At 43.6% G+C, this 22307-nt stretch overlaps 1 protein-coding gene across 1 annotated transcript in view; it reads right to left on the minus strand.

Moving 5' to 3' along the window:
- Nucleotides 1-22307, minus strand: part of LOC144752518 (uncharacterized) — a 463484-nt gene that overhangs the window by 292589 nt on the left and 148588 nt on the right. The gene's annotated exons all lie outside the window — the stretch shown is intronic.

Consider the following 22307-nt stretch of genomic DNA (forward strand, 5'->3'; position numbering starts at 1 on the left):
TGATGATAAGTATAGTGAACCTAGTATTACCTATACACACTTATCTTCAGAATAGTTTCGTTGCCGATATTTTGTCTGGAGAATATTTATATCTCTCTATCATAGCAATAAATCCAGTAAATCCCTAAGGCACGTATATATAGGAGAAACATGCGATATTAAAAAAATCTTATCTATTAGAAATATGCTCTAGTAATTATTTCTTAACATCAGGAAACTAAAATCTGGTATTCTCATCCGAGCTCACCATAGAATTGACACATGATGCTCTTCTACATTCACCCATGATATTTAACTGAATAGAGTCAACAGATTTGGATTTTTGTAACTTGCATCATTCAGCACTGATGTACTGGTTTGGGGATTCATTGAGCAACTTGTTGCAAGACTATGAGTAGCTCTATGTTCACGACATGCTAGTATTCTGTGTGCATACCGGGTTAAAAACTATGCATTAAGATATTTTTATCAGATTTTTGCATCTATTATGCTTTGATTTGTAATATTAGAACCCTAGCTCACATGCTGGGCAGAAACAAGTTTGTGAGTCAAATGACGTAATACACATGTGGAGATCTCATGTAAAATAGAGGCCTACGGTTTCTCTAATATACACAACAAGGATGACAAGATGGCACTACACTAGGGGAGCTCTACAGCCAGAGCCTACACCTCGGCATGCTGCTTGCTGAATAACAGCAAAAGAAACAAATGATGGATGGAATACGGAACAATGCAAATATTCACCCCTAGTCACAAAGATCTGGGTTTAATCCATCATTCTTTTGCTGACCGCGCCACCGCAGTTTGGACCCAGCCATATGCAAATCAGGCTGACCTTGTTCCAAATGGGAACAGTTCATTCCAAACTGCCAAGCCAGGTCCTCCTTGGGTTGGAAACAAGCGTCCGGGGACCGGTTTCGGGGCATCACCCCTCATCAGCCAGGCTAGCTTGAATCCAGTGGTGCAGTGAGCACCAGACCCACATCTGGGCATACCGTTCCCACTTAGGGCGATAAAAGCAAAAGAAACAAATGAGGGATGGAATGCTGAACAATGCAATGATTCCCTCTCAGTCACAAAAATCTGGGTTTAATCCATCGTTCTTTTGCTTACCACGCCACCCCAGTTTGGATCAAGCCATATGCAAATCAATCTTGACGCTGTTCCTAATAGGAACAGTCCAGCCCGAACTGCCAAGGCAGGTCCTCCATGGACCGTAAACAAGCATCCTGGGACCGGTTTCGGGACATCACCCCTCATCAGCCAGGATAGCTTGAATCCAGTGCCGTAGTGAGCACGGGACCCATGTTTGGGCATACCCTTCCCACTTAGAGCGAGAAAAGCAAAAGAAACAAATGATGAACAATGTAACCATTCACCCCCAGCCACAAAGATCTGGGTTTAATCCACTGTTATTTTGCTCACCATGCTACCCCGGTTTGGACCCAGCAATATGCAAATCAGTCTTGGCCTATTTCCTAATGGGAACAGTCCAGCCCGAACTGACAAGCCAAGTCCTCCCTGGATGCTTGTTTCCGGTCCAGGGAGGACCTGGCTTGGCAGTTCGGGCTGGACTGTTCCTATTAGAAACAGGGTCACAACTGATTTGCATATGGCTGGGTCCAAACTGGGTGGTGTGGTGAGCAAAAGACCAATGGATTAAACCTAAATCTCTGTGACTGGGGGTGAATGTTTGCATTGTTCAGCATTCGTCCACCATTTGTTATTTTCGTTTGCTGAATAATGGCAATTTCATGCTATCAATACATCGTGGCGATGGATGAGCACCTCTGGCATGGTGAAATAGGTGCAGTCCTGATGCCAAGATGGGCAGCCACAGATCGGAGGAAGGATGGTGCGGGTGCGCTCCCGATCGGAGTGAGGAGTGCGGGCCCAAGACATGGAAGCAGAATTACAGCTGTGCATGAGCCCTCCTGGGGAGGCTGGAGGGAGTGCCTAACCTCTTTTTGCCCCCCTCTACAACAATACATCTGGTGAAGCGGGCGGGGGCTACAGTTACTGCTGAGGCAGCCCAAATACTTCTACACCTATCAAGGGGCACCCAACTGCAATCCCTGCCTGCATCTGCGTCCTTTGGCCAAAATGGGGGAGCAAAGTTATAAATGAAGTATTATGGGATCCTTCCTGGGGAGGCTGGGAGTGATGGCTACTCTCCGCTTGCCTACCGATTGACTGTCCCATTTTGGTCCTACAAGAGAATAAACATGGTGCGGTCCCAGTAAGTGCACCCAAACCCTAGCAATGGTTATCTAAATCATTCCTTTTACCGTCTATCTTGTACCACCCTCATGATAGAGATACCCTTTTGTCCCAGCTCCCCACCTTTTCACCTGTACATGCCTAGCACCTAATGATTTCAAGATAAAATACCCCCTGAATCTTTCCAAATACGCAAAGAAAAACCTGAAACATAGGACCCTGAGAGACCACCCGTAAACCATCTTCTGGGCCAATATCATTGCAAACACAAAGGCGCCCTCAAAACTGACCCCCTCCTCTTCACAAACAACACTGACCTATGGATCAGGTGCCTATGCAATTTTCTCCCATCCTCCTCTCTCACAAACATACCCTTTGGTCACAAACTCAAATGTTCTTCTCCTTTTGGCCTCTCAGGCAACCTTTCTATCTTTATCTATAACAATGGGAAAATCATGTTCAAAGCCAATGACACAATCCTGGCTACAGTCAACCTTATTTATCTCTCCCTCAAGCCCTCCGACGATCCAACATGCCCCCCTCTCCATTAATCCCTAACACCCCTCAACCACTCTTCACCCCTTAAGGTCCACCCAGACAGCCCCTCTCTCCCTGGACTATGCTGCAGTCTGACATGCTTGCTATAGCCCATTGCTGACAGCCAAAACCAGACCGTGAACACCCCCCTACAAATCATTTCCACACAGCCCATTTCAACCTCTCACACACCAGTATCTATCCCTCTGGTCACCCTCCCCACCCTCTTCTCCACCTCACAGTCGACCTGTATGCCTTCCCGCCTCGCCCACCCTACCCTTCCTTCATCACCAACTGCCCTATCTTCTTCAAACACCAGAAACCAGCAACCCACTTCTCCCCAACCATAACTGATAAACATAAATAGCCACTGCTCAGCAAGCTCCTTTCCCTTGTTCTGGCACCTTTCTCGAAGAATCAACATCCTCTCATCAGCGCCTCCCCATCTAAGCATCTCTCTATCCTCCCGTTGCTGCTCTTTCCTTTACCCCCCCATTGACCCTCCTCCCCACATCCTCCTACATACAGAGAGACAGCCATCTACCCAGACCTAAACGGACACAATTTCTGATAGACATCTCAGAACATTCCTATCTCCTAGAGAGTTATGCAGCTTCAAGTTCCACCCCCCCCTTCTATTCCTGCACTGGGCTACTCGATCTGCACCATTATATCAGACTGCAGACAAACTAACATGCACCATCCCGGTGTATGCTCACCCCCTCTTAACTTGATACAAATCCCATCCTCTCTCCCTGAACAGCCTAGTCAGAAAGTCAACAGCTTCTCCCAGAACTGCAAGCTACACAATTGTCAGTCTACAGTCAAACACTGTCTAGAGATATGGGCTGCAATCACAAACCCATGATCTTGATATCCTGATCCTCACTGAAACGTGGCTCAACAACTCATCTAACCATGATCTATAGAGGTTCTACTTTCTCTCAATTAATCCATTCTACATAGAGACTGGGAAGACTGATTAGGCAGATGTCTTGCACTCATTTCGAGCGACCTTCTAGACACACTCTATGGTTCTTGACTCTATTTTAGTGGACAGATGCAAGCGGGCAGCCCTTGAGTGTCAGTTACATTTTTCACTAAATGGTTGTCAAACGCTAATTTTAACTGTATTTTTGTGTTTTTCTCTTTTTAAAAAACTGCATTTTGGCATACTTGCACACTAAAACTTTATTTCACATAAAACTTAGTTCTATATATACTTTTTTATTGTATTTCATTGGAATGCTCTTGTTTTAAAATCGTTTTAAATTTGTACCTGTGGTAGGTGTTTGCCTGGCTCTGCATGATCCCATACTCTATGGTATGGCCGCCCCCTGACTAGTTTCAACCTCTCTAGCCGCACAGACACCTCTTGCTGGTATCATTTCGAGCGACATACTAGCCACACTCTATGGTCCTTGACTCTATTTTAGTAGACAGATGCAAGCGCACAGCCCTTGAGTGTCAGTTACATTTTTCACTAAATGCTTGTCAAACGCTAATTTTAACTGTAGTTTTGTGTTTTTCTCTTTTAAAAAGAACCACATTTTCACATACTTGCACACTAAAACTTTATTTCACAGAGAACTTTGGGCTAGATGTAGGTAAATTGTATTTACCGATTCATAAATACCGAATTATACCGATTCTGTATTTATGAATCGGTAAATATGAAGGGGGGAGATGTAGGTATTTCCAGATGTGGAAATACTGAATCGTTAATATTCGGTATTTACCGATTCAGTAAATACCGAATCGGTATTTCCTATTGATTCCTATGGGCTGTGAAGCCCATAGGAATCAATGGGAAATACCGATTCGGTAATTACCGAATCGGTAAATACCGAATTCTGCAAGGGTGCAGGGGGTGTCACTTTGACACCCTCTGGCACCCCACAAATAGGCATGTGCGCCATGTGGCACACAGACATGCCCTAATGTCTGTCACATGGCTAGGTGTGCATGCACACATGTGCATGCACACCTGAATTCGGTATTTTAACACCCAATTGGATTGGGTGGTAAAATACCGAATTTGTAGGGCCTTTGGGACTCAGAAGAGTCCCACCTACATCTGAGATTTACCGAATCGGTAAAAATACCGATTCGGTATTTTACAGAATCGGTAAATTTACCGAATCGTTAAATTTACCGATTCTGTAAAAATATGCCCCTACATGCCAATTCTTAAATACCGGTCGGTAACGGCCGAAATCGGCCGTTACCGACCGGTATTTTGGATCCTACATCTTGCCCTTAGTTCTATATATACTTTTTTATTGTATTTCATTGGAATGCTCTTGTTTTAAAATCGTTTTAAATTTGTACCTGTGGTAGTTATTTGCCTGGCTCTGCATGATAGTGAGCAAAGTGGTTGTACAGAGTTCCCCAGAGAGAGCCAACAGATTGGCTCAAGCTAACCTTTCTCTCACTAGGTGTGACAAGGGAAGTGCATGATGTGAACCCTTTTCGCAATTTAAGGATACCTCACATCTCAGTAGCTGCCAAACGGTACTGAGAAAGCTACAGGTTGTTCAGAACTCTGCAGTACGTCATCTTTGTCAAGTTCCTAGACAGGCTTCCATCTCGCCGTATTACGTGACCTTCACTGGCTTCGAATTGATCAAAGAATTAAATTTAAAACCCTGTGTTACATCTTTAAAATCAAACAAGGTGTGGAACCAGCGTATCTGCAAGAGCTCATCCATCCTTACATTCCTTCTCGTCCCCTGCGCTCTACAGCCCACGGAGACTTCGTGATTCCCAGATTTAAACTTGTAAGAATGGGAGGCCGCTCCTTTTCTTGTCTTGGCCCCAAAATCTGGAATTCTCTTCCGGTGTCCTTGAAGAATGACCCGTCCTATTTCAGCTTTCGAAGAAATCTTAAAACTTGGCTCTTTTAGTAGAAAATGGTTCTTTACTGCTCCTTTTCTAGCAATTTGTGTGCTAGGTGCCGGGAAACACTTTTTGGGTAGCTGCGCACGTTACAAAACTAATTCAATAATAATAATAATTAACAGAAACTCACTGAGATGCAAGATCCTCCAAATGACTCAGTTTCAGTCTTTCGAATGCATGTCAGTGGAAATGGTGACATCCACTTCTTTGACATGGGAATGAATGTGAATTACGATCATGGGTCATATCAATTCCTTCATCGAGGAATATATGGATTTCTTCACCTCTCAATGGATCTGCGCAGACAACACGATCTTCCTTGGAGACTTCCACATCCACTGAGAAATCGAGGGTAACAGCCTAGTGGACACCTTTACAGCCTTTCTCAAAGACAATGATCGCCAACAACAGTACCTTAAACCCACTCACCAAAGAAGGCGCCATCCTTGACTTGATAATCATGAATACCCCCAATCTACAGTCATACTACCCCATTCCAGACGACTAGTCTGACCATATGCAGATCCCATTCTCCCTCTACGGTTCTTATACCAAAACTGCCAGGCAACCCAAGAAAGAGGAAATATGACTAAGGAACACATCCAACCTTGACAGAGAAGTCACAGCCATCATGGCCCTTCCTATCCTAATCTCTATTGCAGACCACCTTGATAATAATGAGGCCACCGACAAATATAACTCCTGCATGGAATCCCTTATAGACGGATTTGCACCCCTGACGTTCGAATTATCTAGACCAAAACCCTCCAATCCTTGGTTCTCAAAAGAAAGAAAGCTTATCAGAAAGTGTGAGAAAGAATGGAGATTAGCAACCTGAGTATGAATAAGCTTCTCATAGTACGAAAGCAGTAAAAGGACCGAATCCTTAGAGCTAAGAACTCATGGATTCTGCAAAGAGGAGACCAAAGTACTTGTTCGAGGTCCTAGCCCAAACTACAAACCCCTTCACCAATTTAGCTCTTAAATCATCAGTGGCCACCTGCAACAAGTTTGTGGATTACTTTGATAGAAAAGTCAGAGACATCCATATCTCACTACACACCAGTGAACCTCCAGAAACTGAGATTCTACCATGCAAGACACTTCCCTCGTGGTCCTCTTTCACCCCCATTTCTGAACAAGACCTACAGCGAACAATCTCCAAAGTTAAACTCTCGAACCGTCTGTACCTCCGTCGCACTCTTGAATGAATATGTGATGTTAAAACGCATGCCATTACATTGCATGCCCTTGCAACGCCAACTTATACATCAACTTTTAGTCAGGGGAGCGCTGGAAGTTAGAATAGATTAATTTTCTATTCCAACTCCAGTGTGTGCAACAGTAGGGAAGGTGTTGGAGGTACATCCAATACCTTCTACCCACTGCTGCACACCTTTTTCGTTGCAACGCCATGCGATGTAATGGCATGCGTTGTTACGGCTGCGTAGTAAATCCTGTTTCCCTCCCATGGCTGTGGAGGCTCAGTCCTCAATTTTATTTGTTTATTTTATTTATTTAAAAGGTTGATAGACCGCACAGCTACCCAACAGGGTTTCCAAGCGCTGAAAAACTGGACTAGTGAGGTTTGTGGAGGGTTGGAATTAGGCCTGACTAAAAAGAAAGGTCTTTAGCTTTTTTTGGAAGGCAAGGAGAGACCGACAGGTCCTGAGTTCCAACGGAAGGGAATTTCACAATTTAGGTCCCAGGAAGGAGAATGAGCGGCCACCCATGCGGGTCCGACGCACTCTGGGAACTGAGGAGAGAGAGGCTGGCCGATCTCAGTTTGTGAGAGGGTTGATAAGGCTTGGCAAGATTTCGTATGTACAAGGGGGCCAAGCCAAGCTGAACTCGAAACATGTAGCAAAGGGCCTTCAACTCAATGCGTTTGCTAACTTTGAGCCAGACGAGTTGATGAAGCAGAGGGGAAACAGAAGCATGCTGAGGCAACTGAAAAAGCAAGCGGGCTGCCGCATTTTGTATGAGCTGAAGACATCGGACAGAGGCTTTGTCCAGTATATTACCATAATCAAGTCTGGAGATTGCCAAGGCAGTTCTCTGGACAGCTGGTGGGATTAGCCAAATGATTTTCTTTAGCAACTTGAGGACCACAAAGCAAGCAGAGGTGACACTTGGGCTACAAGAGAAAGCTTACTGTCAATGGTAAAACCCAAATTCTTAACCTTAGGGACCAGTGCCGGTAGAGGCCCTAAGAGGCAGGCCAATGTCTGGCTCCCCAGAGCTCAGGATTGTTCCCCACGATGAGGACCTCAGTCTTGGAACTGTACAGCCTTAAAGCATTTCTGGACATCCACAAGGAAGTGTTCTGCAGACAAAGCTGAAGTAATGAAGGCTCCTGATTTTGAGCAGGTGACAGAGAAAATATAATCTATGTATCGTCTACGTACGAAAAGATGGGCAACCCAAAATTTTCCGCAATGTCTGCCAAGGGGTGAACATAAAGATTAAAAGGCAGAAGACTCAGGATTGAGCCCTGCGGACTCACTGGAATTTCTGCCCGGTTGCTTTGCTGCTGATTCATAGGCGCTTCTGTGCCTCTACATCACGAGCCAGTGGGCACAGATCATGACGATAACGTAACACTAGAAATTAAATTTTGACACAGCAGACCGGCATAAAACGATTAAATTGGGACTCACTGATTGATAAAGCCTGTTTCATATGGAAATCCTACCCTGCTGATACAATTTATTGTATATATTTTTCAAAGCACAGCACATAAGAGGTTTCTAGTTTTACAGTACGTGTTAAATCAACTAGAAGATATAAAAGACAGAAATTGTTAATGGTCTGTCTGCTGACATTAACATATTAGTATCCCCTGGGTGTGGTCTTATTGGTCTGATTTCTGGCTAAAGGCCTGAGGGAGGTGGTGTTACCATTCTTGACATCCACCGAAACGCGCGTCGACCAATGCTGCTCAGATCCTGCTACATGGAGTCACTTTAATTGGTCGCTGAGACTGTGCAATATTTTGTCTCCCTACTTCCAGATATCTGTATTTTTGAATGTGGTATTTATTTATTTATTTTTGGTTCTTATATAGCGCAGGAATTCGATCTCCGAGGAGATATCTCCGCGCTTTGTTTTATCCGCTGGTGGAGCCAAGAGCCATGTGTCTGTAGAAGAATGCCAAGGTTACTGAATAGAGAATAGATAGGTCTTCAGGCATTTCCTAAATGCAAGGAGGTTAGGATTTAGTCTGAGATTGGTAGGTATTGAATTCCAGAGGGCGGGACCCTTGTATGAAAGGGCTCGACCTCCCTGTCTGAGGTGTACAGTAGGTGGTCTGCATGTAAGGTAGTATTATTGAATGTTGCTTTGTTTTTTACAGGGGTTACTGAATTAAACATTGCTTGGCAAGTTATATAATCATTATGTTATATTGTCTGTATATGTCTAAAATATTGATTTATAATTAAAAAAAGCAAAAAAGTAATACCATTTTTTATAAAACAAAGAAATGAAATAAACAAGGTTAATCTTTACAAACACTTTTTTTCGTAACTTACTGCTGTTTAGCCCATGTTGAAATGGATGTCTTACGTTTGAAAGAAATTTAGGTCACAGGGGAGTCTTCTTAGATTGTCGAGCCCTGCGGTACTCCAGATGTCAAGGCTACAGAGTTTGATTTAGAGTTGTGAGAGAAAACGTGAAAGGAGCGATCTTGTAGAAAAGAGATCAGCCACTGCAAGGCCACACCTACAATTCCAGTGGTTTCAAGGCAATCCACCAGAATGGAATGATAGACTGTGTTGAATGCAGCTCTCAAATCCAACAAGATGAGGAGCGCTGCCGTACCAACACCGTCAAGCTGCTGCCTAAGGTCTCTGTGATCCCAAGCAGAGCCAATTCAGTACTGTGACCAGGATGAAAGCCCGACTGTGATGGATGAAATAGCATATGTCCTGTCACATGTGCAGAGAGTTGAGAATTAGTATGTCTTTCCAATACTTTGGAAAAGGTGGAAAGAAGAGATATAGGCCTGTAATTAGACCAGCAGAAGGGATCCACACCAGACTTTTTCAACAAAGGGAGCACAAGAGCATGCTTCCAGTTATAGGGCAGCTGCCCAAGATTTAAAGACGAGTTAAGGAGATTAAGAATCACCTCAATGGCAGACTCATCTAAAAGTTTAAGCTTAGATGGAGGAAGAGGATCAAGTGAGGAGCCAGACTTGATGTCTTCCAGAAGATTTTTCTGAGTGATCAAATCAAGTGGCAGCAAGTCCTTAACTTGACAGGACTTAACAGATGAGAGGTCAGGGGGAGCCGTATCGCCTTGGTCAGAGAGTTGAGTGTTAGGAAAGAGGAAGTTGTCTTGAGGTGAGGAGTCTAGCTCAAGCTCGAGGTGGATAGACACAACTTTATTGTTGGAAAACAGTGCAAGTTTGTTGCAGTGATGTAGCGAAAGGGAAGGGAATGGCAAGAATGTGCTAGACACGGAGAGTTCTGTCACAATTTTAAATAGGGTTGTCTGGCAGTTTTTGGCAGTCATAATTTTAAATGTGTAGAAGGAGGTGCGAGTTGATCTACAAAGAGCATGGTATTTTTTCAATGCTACCAGATGGGCAACTTTGGCCTCTGGTGCATAGTGCTGGCTCCACTGTCTCTCCAAAGCTTTACAATGTTTTTTGTCAAGTCTAAGAGAGTTAGTAAACCATGGAGCTGGGGAAAGCACTCTAGGTTGAGATTTGGTGGAGAGAGAAAGAATAGAATTAATAGCTTCTGACACCAGTGATCTACTAAGAGCTAATTCGAGTCCAGTTGTGATGTAATAGAGGGAGTGGTCTTCAAAAGCAGTTCATTAAGTGCCTTCATTTCAAGTTGAGACCAGTTCCATGTTTTTGTGGGCGAGACATAAAGGTGAGGCAAGGGAGACAAAGAGGAAGCAATAAGAAAAGGAATAGCTAGATGACGACCAGCCAAGTTGAATAGGAGGTGCGGTAGACAGTGTAGGGAGATAAAAAAAAATAGGGTCCAAAAGATGCCCTGCTGCATGAGTGGGTAAAGAGTTGATAAGTGAGAGATTCACGATCATCCAAGACGGTTAGGGTGGATTTATTATTAGGAACATCAAAATGAAAATTCAAGTCACCGAGCACTGAGAAATTTTCCCCCCGAATAACATGGGGGTATGTGATTCAGAAAGCAGAGAGCCCCATTTGTTTAGATCGCCCAGGGGGGCGGTAAATGACAGCACCAGAAAATATGAATTTAGAGGAGCAAGGAATAGAAAATAACAGGGCTTCACGGTTAGGGATCGTGACTGCCTCAATTTTATAATTGCCAATCCCTCCGACAGTTTCTGTAGTCTGTTGTTACCTAGCAGCACAAAGTTCTACGGTTGTGCCGCAATCACATCCGGCATGGACCCCTTGTGAAGCCAAGTCTCAGTTTAAAAAAAACACAGGCGGATCCATGTCAGCCAGGAAGTGAAATAGGTGCAACTGATGTTTGGAAAGAGAGTGACTATTAACACAGAAACAGTGAAATATTTTGGGTGGACACGGAACAGATTTGTCGACTACAGAAATGTGGAAGGCCTCCCTGCCAGAGGAAGGGTGGGGGCCAGGCCAAGAGTGAGTGGGGAGGATTTGTCAAATAGACAATTGATTCTCCTCTTACCTAACCAACCACTCCCAAATTGTAAAAATGAGCAATGCATTCTCGAGGCCAGGCAATGTACATCAAGGCTCAATCCACTCTCCAACCATCTTTAATCTGTACATAGAACCACTATGTGTGATTCTCAGAAACTCTGGGATTTTCTTCCACCTCTAAGCTGATGACACTCAAATGTATATGAATATCTCGTCCCCTGAAGACATTGCCCTCCTTTCAATCACACTCCTAAAGATTCAAAACTAAATGTCTAACCATCATCTAAAACTCAACTCAACTAAAATAGAATTTCTTTTGATCTTACCCCTGAAAATAAAAACCCCAGTTCAGGAATGGGTGGCTAACTTTCCGATCCTGGATGGCTGCCCCGCCACTGTCCACAGTGCTAGATTCCTTGGTATCACCCTTGACAATCATCTAAATCTCCACAGCCACATCACAACCATGGACAAAAGAGCACACCACCAACGGGAAACATCCTTTACAACGCAACTTTTACAACGCACTACCATTACGACGCAACTTTTACAACGCAAGTTATTACAACACATTGCGCTGGGGGCGCTCTAGGATAGGGAATAGTTTAATTATTATCCAACACCTTCCCTACTATCCACGGGGACTGGAGTTGGAATAGTAAATTAAACTATTCACTATCCAGCGCCCCCCAACGCAAGTCGTTGTAACGACTTGCGTTGTAAAACCGATGTCGTAATGGCATGCGTTGTAAAAGCATGCGTTGAAACGTCATACATCCAACACCAACTAAGGCAACTGTGGAGAGTCAGACAACTAATCCCGGAACAAGACCTCTACATGCAGCAGCATGCTTCGTATTAGGTGTCAATGAAATTGACCACATTTCCCTGACTCTGCTAACCCTCCAATGGCTTCCCATTGAAGCTCGGGCCCATTTCAAAACCATTTGCATTACCCACAGAGCGCTGCACTCCTCTTCACCCGCCTATTTAAGTGGTATACTGAAAATCTCTGAAGCAAATAGGGGTTCCAAAAATGCCCAATCCCTGCTCCTGGAACCCCCCACCTTCTGTCGAAGAAGGTACATGAGCCAGTCTTAATCTGGTAGTGCCACAAGAATCTGGAACTCCCTGCTTTCCTTCCGGTGCCTAACAACCTGCATAGCCACCTTAAAAAAGGACCTCAATCTCCTCTTGTTTGACAGACAACTGGGTTAATCGGCCTCAACCCTACCTAAGTACTCTATCCAGGAGACAAACAAGCTTCAGTGTGTGTCCTCACCCTCTTAATCAATGCCTGAACTGTGTACATCCCTGTCCAATGGTTGCTTTTGTCCTGTCACAGCTACCAATGCAATATGTCTGAATGTAATAATTGTAACTGTAACTTGCTGTACCCTTGTATCATGCTACTATTGTAAATAACTCTGATGTCTTCAGCCGTGTCTGCGCTACATAAAATTGCAAAATAAAGAGAATAGACATTGTAGACTATTTAAGAAGGTTATTGTCAGGGAGACAAGAAGGTCCCATCGACCCTCCAGCTAACCACCAGAAAGTCTAAGGTTTATTTAAGGGGAGGGGTGCCCTGCTCCATCCCCGAGCCATTATAGGACCTGGGCAACCCACCCTCGGGCCGCACTACATATATCAAGGAAGGAATGTGGCCCCCCTCTGCTGGCCATTTTCATCCCCAGGGATCCCATCCCCCAGTGCATGAAGTATTTTTTATGGGATGGGCCCTGGACACCTCTCTCGGCCGCTTCTGGCCCATGAATCCCATCCCCACGGGCCCAGTCTGATAAATTAGGAGAGGGGGTCATGGGTCCACCCTCCCGAGCCAATATAGGCCAGAGGAGTCCCCCCCTTCGGATCAAAATATGCCAAAAAGTGGAGAACGCATCATGGTCACCCCACCCCAAGCCTTCAAAAGCCCAGGGGACCCAGTTCCCTGGGGTCAATTAACTTTATAAAAGAGAGGGGGCCCGCATGGATCCCTCCTCCTTGAACCATTTTTGGCTCTGGGGACCATGTGCCCTGGGGCCAGCTTACTTGCTGTATCCCGGGGAGCAATTTCTGTGAAGCTGGGATAGACTTGGGGAGGGGAGTTGCATGACCCCCTTCCCCTTTAACCTAATTAGTCGCCCTTGATGATAGGGGCCCCAGGGCCTAATAATGCTTGGAGAGGGGGGCCACATGGCTCCCCCTCTTTAAAAAAAAGTCCCTGTGGGATATTGATATTGGTGTTGAATTGTTTACATAGCACACAAAAGTAGAGAGCATATTGGGGATAAGGTCCCCAGGGCCTAATAAGGCTTGAGGAGAGGACCACACAGCACCCTCTCCCATTTATAAAAAAAAAAAGGCCCAAGAGGATGGGGTCCCGAGTGCCTAATGAGACTCAGGGAGATAGGCAAAATGCCTGGCCTCCCCTCCCATCTAAAATAGTTAAGGCCATGTGTCAGGAATCCATGTCAAGCCTGTGTTGATTGCAGATATTCTTATGGGTTCAGGATAAACCATGTGTTAACATGATTGTGGACTACGTTACTCTCCTATTCTGTTATAGCTGTAGGTCTTAAGTTTGGCATTATCATTTCTTTTATTTCTATATTTTATCTTTATTTGTCTCCTTTTGTATATTAATATGGACAGCGTAAAACAGGCCTTGATTTTTGCCTCTGAACTGGATCCATGTTCATTCACTATGAGTGTTATTGTTATGGAGCCTTCTAGAACTAAACAACGTGAAGCTGCATTGTTTTTAAGCACGTTTCTACAATACATTCGGTGACGCCCGTCTATTTGGCTATACATAGCCACGCCCAGCAGCTGTTCCTGCATGGCTTTTTGTCTTCACGGCGTGCGTCTGTTCAGGCTTCTTCATTGGCGGTCATCACCTGTTCCAGCTCTTCATTCAGCTCAGGGACCCAACGCATCGAGGAAGCCTGCTGTTGTCCTTGGAACCTGCATTCTTTCCTTGAGTGGAACAGTTGATTAAGCTAAGTGAACGTGTACTTGAAAACACTTTGCATTCTTTTGTTTCCTGGACTGACAGAGAATCGGATGACTTTGCATTTAGGTATTTACATGATAGCAGATTTAGAAACCTACTGGGAGTAACTTACATTCATAACACGTGATTTAGGTTTACCGCAGGAAAGATAGTATGAGAAGATGAGAACATATTTAAGTGCTATTCAACAAATACATAGCACAGTGCAAACATGCGTAGCTTAGCGTAGGGCATCGGTCACTTTTTTGCTTGCTCACGGTCCTCAGCGGCAAGTTGGCGAGCGCTCAAAATGACATCCCGGCAAGAATTTTTCCTCGTTCGCGATCACAAACATCAAGTTGCCGATCGCGAGCAAGGAAAATAAACCTCCCGGCGAGATTCTCAACGCGGGGAGGTCGGGTTTCTTATTGTGAGTGGTCACGTATGCTTGCGACCGCTTGCGATGAGAAACTACCAGTCCGCATTGAGAAAGCTGTGCTCGAGTAGAAATCTACTTGAGCGGCAGAAAATGAACGATTACACTGTGCAAGATGCGGTTTGCACTGATTGCACAGTCCGGACAAGCATCCGGCACTGTGCAATCAGTGCGAACAACATTTTGCACAGTGCACTACGCAGTTCGTGTAGCTACGCATAGCTCGCGCAGTGCAAAGTGCACTTTGCGTAGCTACGCATAGTGCTACTACGCGAACTACACCCAGTGTTAATTCAAAGTATATCATTAAGTTTATACAGATATTTCATGTTTTAGAGTTCGTGTTTATATTATGAGCCAAACACCTTGCCTGTGAAATAATGCTTTAAACGAAACGTTCTACTGTCTAATGTCATGTTGCTGAATGTACAAGCATACCTAAAAGATAATTCTGGTTAACTTAAGAGATAACAGTTCTTAATTGTTATTTTGAAACCCAGTGGGTAATAATTCCTTTTATTTTCTTGAAGCTTTGAACAAACGCTACATCTGCCTTCCAGAAAACTACGGAGCTTGGCTGGTCTAGGTGGCAGATCATGACAGTGTTTCTTTCTTCTCCTCTCTCTATCTCTCTCTCTCTCTCTCGCTCTTCCCAAATCCCCTTCCCTCTTGCTACAACTGCCAGGGGTCCTTTTCCTTCAGTAGCACTGAGAGTTGTCGTAGGTGGGTAAGGCACTATCATCACCCCTGCAGACGATCCTGCATTTCAGGTGAGTGGCTGGACTCTCATCTCACATAAAGCCAAGCCACAATATTACAGTCTGCCTGGGCGATGGATAATCCAGATGATGACAGCGTTCCCTTACAAGATCTATTCAAGGCTTTAGTAGATTTACAACGTGAAGTAGCTAAGTTACGACAGGAAAATCATACTTTACAATGTGAGCTACAGTGCTACAAACTCTGAGACTCCCCTTGGGATAATACCACAGTTAGGCCAAAAGCAGTGGTTCAACCACCACGTTTCCTATTCTCCTCCTCAAGTACAGACACATCAGGGGTTCAGCCAGTTAATATCACTGTCACACACCAACTCCTGTTCCTTTGGCCCCCCGAATGATTCTTTGGAGATTAAACAAAGTATAATATCTTCATGAACCAATGACAATTACACTTTCTTTGTCGGCCCTCTGCGTTCCCTGATGATGCTGCCAAGGTTGCGTTTCTTCTCTCATATCTTGGGGGGACTGTGGCTACATGGTCCATTCCATTTGTAGAATGGAACAATCCCGTTTTAAATGACCTAGGGTGTTTTAACAATACTATGCGCAAACTATTCACGAAACACCAATTTATTCAGGCCAGTGACAATGAGTTACTGAATTTACTTCTGGTAAATAAAGGTTTATTAATGTATATTACTTCCTTGAATAGTTTAATTGCCGAAACTGAAGGCCAGAAGAAAAGCGAACCTCGCTTTTTTATCGTGACCTTCGATGAGCTAACGGATGTCCTGGCTTAAATTGTGGATCCTCCTTCTGAATGAGCAGACTTTATCGATTTGGTTGTCCGGATGGACCACAGTCTGGGGGAACAAAAGGGTGAAAAATCTTGAGGGGATATTCCACAAGTGGGAGTGATAAAACATGAGACAAAATAAATCCCTAATGTTGGTTCTTCTTCTGATCCCTCCAAACCGATGCAAATCGGTGGTGTTAAAGGTCCACTTTCAAAAGATGAGAAAGAACGTAGACGTTGTTTAAATGTATTCCTCTATTGCGGTCGTCCTGGGCATTTTGCACGTGATTGTTCCGCAAAAACAACTCCCATAAGACAATAGGTTTGACTGATGTGACAGAGTCATCATTGTCAGAAAACTCACAGGCCTGATAAGGACCGAGGCCCGCTAATCGAGCAATTCATACAAACAGGCCTCATGCCAGTATTTGGCTGATACTATAACAAGTACACCACGTCACCTTACATTAATTGTGACCTTGCTCTTTGCTACTCAAATGTGGAAAGTCACACCAATTCTATTGAATTATGGAACAACGAGGAATTTTGTAGACATTGGGTTGGCAAAAGCCTTGAATATTCCTATAACAAGAAAGGAAACCCCTGAACCTAATAGGACGGTGGATGGGTCCGAGTTATCTTCCGGTTTGATCCTCCATCAGACAACACCCATAACTATGATTTGTGCCAATGGACATCATGAACTAATTCAGTTTGACCTTATGGACACGTCAGTGTTTGTTGCAATATTGCGCATCCCATGGCTCCAACTCCACAATCCAAAGATTGATTGAGTGAAACGCACGGTTACAAAAGATTCTCCATATTGTCACCATAAAAGTTATACTGACAGACAACAACCAAGTACACCTCTACATTGTGCTTCAATACTCAAAACTCCTGAACCTGTACTTGAAGGAAAAGGTTTAATGTCCCTACCTACCTTATATGAGGACTTTCACTATGTGTTTTCGGAATAACAAGCGACTCAATTGCCTCCACATTGTTCCTATGATTGCCGGGTTGATCTCGTCCCTGGAGTCTTGTTACCCTATAGTCGAGTATATGCCCTATCAGAACCAGAGTCTCAATATTTAAAAGAATATTTGGATGATTTACTATTAAAATGGTTCATAAGGCATTCCACATCTCCTGTTAGTTCTCCGCTCTTCTTCGTCCCAAAAAAGAACCATGAACTTTGCTTCTATATTGATTATTGCTCCCTTAACAAGGTCCCGATAAAGAACAGATACCCTCTGCCCTTGATTCCAGTCTAACTGGATAAAGAAAGAAATGTTACAATTTTTACCGAATTCGATTTGCGGGGGGCTTTCCACCTTATTAGAGTGAAGGACGGAGACGAGTGGAAAACCGTATTCTGAACCAAATTCAGAATTTTTGAATATACAGTGATGCCCTTCGGTTTGTGCAATTCGCCTGCAACATTTCAATTTTTTATTAATGAGGTGTTTTGGATTTCTTTGTGATTTGTTACATAATTGATACTTGATCTATTCATCCTCAACTGAAGAGCACATTAAACATGTCAGGGCAGTATTACAGTGAATGAGGGAACATCACCTGTTCACTAAATTTGAAAAGTGTGTCTTGCACGCTACTAACATAGAATTCCTAGGCTATGTCATATCACAAGATGGTATAGCTATGGATCAATCAAAGATACAAGCTCTCTTAAGATGTGAAACCCCAGATTCAGTGAAAAACATCCAACAATTCCTGGGCTTTGCAAATTTCTACCAATGTTTTATTCCTTAGTTTCCTTCAGTAGCATCTCCACTTACTCAGTTACTCAAAAAGGGGATTCGGTATGAATGGTCTCCAGCAGCAGAACAAGCTTTCCAAACACTGAAAAAAGCATTTACTAAAGCACCTATCCTATACCATCCTGATGCTACACATCCATGTTTTGTGGAAGCTGATGCCTCCCAAATAGCCGTCGGAGGGATCCTCTCTCAGAGAGATCCAGAAACAGTCATTTACATCCCGTAGCTTATTTTTCTAAAAAAGCTCTTGCCGGCAAAACAACACTACACAGTTGCCAAGCGCAAATTATTGTCTATTAAGCTTGTATTCCAACAGTGGCAGTTTTATTTACTTTATTGTAACTATTTATTCTGACCACCGGAATTTACAGTTCTACCAAAACGTGAAAGCCTTGACACCATGCCAATTACGTTGGCTTTCATTATTTAATGAATTTGACTTTATATGTACTTATAGACCAGGTAAAGAAGAACAGAAATCAAGTAAATTATGTATACTAAGTTATCCTATCATTGCAAACAACACAGTTGTAACTAATCTCATTAATCCAGAACACAAAATAGTCGCTCTTTGTACTCCTCAGGAATTTGTCACGAAAGTACAAAAGGCCCAAGAAACCAGTAAAAGAGAAGGCCTTTTGTATTTAAATTTTTTTTTATACATCCCTACTCAAGAATTACGTGATACTGTGTTTCATTGGATACATGATACAGTACAAGCAGGGCATTGTAGTCCTAAAAAGGCCCTGGAATTATGCCAACGAGATTTCTGGTGGCCAACATTGGTCTCTGATGTAAACAATTATGGTCATACTTGTCCAACCTGTACACAATCTGAAGACTCCCATACGGCACCTGCAGGTTTTTACAATTTATACCCATACCACCTGCACCTTGGCATTCATTAATCATGGATTATGTTACTAATCTCCCTGTGTCCAATGGTTATTCTATCATTTGGGTGGTAGCTGATTACTTAATAAAAATGGTGCATTTTCTTCCCTTGAAACATTTTCCATCTGCCAAAAAATGAACAGACTTGTTCATACAATATATTGTTAAATCACATGGATTGCATACAACAATTATCTCTGATTGGAACCCACAGTTTGTTTCTAGGTTTTTGTGTAGTTTTTCTTCATCTATGAATATTAATGTCCGCATATCTACTGCCTATCACCCCCAAACTGACGTGCAGACAGAAAGACTTATCAAACAATGGAAAAACGTATGCTATTTCATGATTACCTGGACAACAGAATTGGATAGGGCATTACCCATGGTGGAATTTGTATACAATAACTCTTTTCATTCTGCTACAGGGGTTTCTCCTTTCTACTGTCTATATGGTTACCATTCTCCCATGCTTCCCATAGTACCAATGGTGGATGCTGCGCCAGTCCCTGCAGTGTATGATCACCCTAAACAACTAACACAAATTCAGACGCAAGTCAAACAACACCTAGCAAGGTATCAACAAAAAATGAAGAGTCTGGCAGACAAACACAGGCACAGGCAATCAGCTACTCAATACGTCATAGGAGACCAAGTATGGCTTTGTACCAAGAATCTACGTCTTGCTGGGTCCCGTAAATTGCACCCAAGATATCTAGGTCCCTTCAAAATTACTAAACTGATTAATCCCGTCAATGTGGAGCTGGCTCTCCCTACTGATTACAGGATACACCCAGTTCTTCATGGGTCCTTGATACGACCTTTCGTACCCACTACTCGTACAGGCCCACCTCCTCCTCCTATTAAAATTAATGGAGAATGGGAATTTGAAGTGGCCAAAATAGTGGATTCAAAAAGGATTATTTGTTAGCATGGAAAGGGTATGGACCCAAGGAAAATTCATGGGAGCCTGCTGTCCAGTGTCAAAGTTCAAGGGCTCCTATTGTAAATTGTATATTGGATTGGTGTTTCCATAAATGGCATATTTGATTACTACGTCCCTAGTAAAGTGCACTGAGAGTGCCAGGGCCTGTAAATCAAATGCTGCTAGTGGGTCTGCAGCACTGATTGTGCCACTCACACGAGCAGCCTATTAAAGGGTTCTCAGACCTGCCACTGCAGTGTATGCACGAGTGTTTTACTGCCATGTCGACTTAGCAAGTGCACCCACTTGCCAAGCCCTAACCTTCCTTTTTATTACATATGAATCACACCTAAGGTAGGCCCAGGTTGCCCCTATGGGCAGGGCGCGGTGTATTTGAAAGGTAGACATGCACTGGTGTCTATATATCATTTCACAGGTATATTCTGTTTAAAGCAGCGGAAGGTGGAATAGAGCTATCCTGCATTTTCTAATATTCTAATATTCAAAAGTGGTAAAATTAATTCCCTGCATGGAATGTCATATAGCTGACAAAATAAATGCATCATATTCTGACATGAGTTAGTCACAGGGGCAAGGAACCAAATGTGCATCCAGATATGTTTTACTAGGGTACGACACCAGAAAGTGAGCAATGCCAAGTCTAAATGTTAAAAGATCAAACATTTTAGACTGACTAAAAGGGTACAAAAGATATGGCTCTGTTCCGTCATTGGTGACCAAGGGTAAATAATTGTCTACATGCTTTTTATTAGCCTCCATGGATTCCCTACGCTCCATTAAAGAATTAAAACATTCTCTCTTTAATTGGGGTTTTGTAACGGAGATATTAAGATAAGGGGTAATAAAACAGTCCTGCCTCCCTAGGAGTGCCAGCTGAGTCTTAACATAACCAAGCCACAGTATTTTATGTACACGGCCACACTTTAACCAATCTTGAATTAAGGGCTGGTTCTTCATTTGCCCAGATTAAGCGCCATAACATAATTGGGGACATTTATATTCGATCTACCAGAGGAATTTGCCCCAATTCCTTAAAACAAATAATGGAGGGCAGGCTGTGGGGGGGGGGGGCACACATTAATCTTCCGTAAAAAAACATTTTCAATAGTTTTTAGCGTTGATAAGTTATAGAAACCCCAAACACCAGCCCTATATAAAGTCAGAGCACAACACCGGGCATTATCGATGTTGAGGAGGATCTTAATTGGTTTAGACCCAAGCTTCCTGCTAAACCTGAATGAAATGAAAAGAACATTTATAAAGCGCGAACTGTCACTCCTAACGGAGTCTCCTGGCGCTGTCAACAACAGATCAGAAGGGTGACATAAGCCTAAATAAGATTTTGGCCGCAATCCACTGATAGCCCATAGATCCACGTTTCTAACTGTTTTCTGAACTGCCCCTCTTGTTTAGTTGCCCTCAGTTCATTGGGCATGCTCTTCCAATCTTTGGCTCCCAGGACGGTTGCTGACCTTCCGCCTCTGGTGACTAGCTTAAACGCTGGGACGCTTAGCAGATTAGCCGTAGTTGACCTTAGTGTTCTTATCGTAGTGTATGGCTTGAATCTTGCTGAAAGATATCCGGGACCTAGCTGATGAAAGGCTCTGAATGTTATTAGAAGCAGTTTGAACAGAATTCTCTTGCAGACCAGTAGCCAATGGAGGGTCTTCAATGCAGCTGTGGCCGAGGCCCTGTGTGGCAGACCCAACACCAATATGGCTGCTGCGTTCTGGACTACCTGCAGTCTCTTTAGGATGATTTTATTAGTTCCCACAAGGAGATTATTACAGTAGTCCAGTCTCGATGATATCAGGGCCACTGCCACTATCTTTCTGGCCACCAGGGGAATCAGGTTGAAAAACTTTCTCAAGGTTTTTATAAACCCAAAACAGGTCCCGGTCAATTTCAGAACATGTGGCTTAAAGGAAAGGCCGGAGTCAGACCAAACGCTTAGGTTTCTGGCCACTTCCACAGTTGATGGCGGTGCTGTGGTGTCATCTGGCCACCAATCCTTTGGACGAAAAAGATTGTCTTTCCCAATTGGTATGATTTCTGTCCTGCTGGTATTGCAACAGAGGTGGTTTTCCCTCATCCATTGCAACACTGCCGTCAGACAGTTTTTAAAATTTCCCTCTGCCTTGGTGGTGGTCTTATCCAGGGAGAGGATCAATTGGGTGTCGTCGGCGTACGATGTTATCTCGATCCCATAGTTGGATATCAGTGAGACGAGAGGGGCCATATATACATTAAACAACAGAGGACTCAAAGAAGCCCCCTGTGGCACCCTAGTAGAGATGACTTGTACTGGTGACCTGAATGATCCCAGCGCGATTGTTTGTGTCCTATTAGTCAAGAAAGATGTTATCCGTGGCAAAGCTTGATCTGATATGCCACATGCTCTTAATCTGGTGTGCAGGATTTTATGTGAGATCGAATCAAACGCTGCTGAC

This window comes from Lissotriton helveticus, chromosome 5_1 (genome assembly GCF_964261635.1).
Source record: "Lissotriton helveticus chromosome 5_1, aLisHel1.1, whole genome shotgun sequence".
Classification (NCBI taxonomy): domain Eukaryota; kingdom Metazoa; phylum Chordata; class Amphibia; order Caudata; family Salamandridae; genus Lissotriton; species Lissotriton helveticus.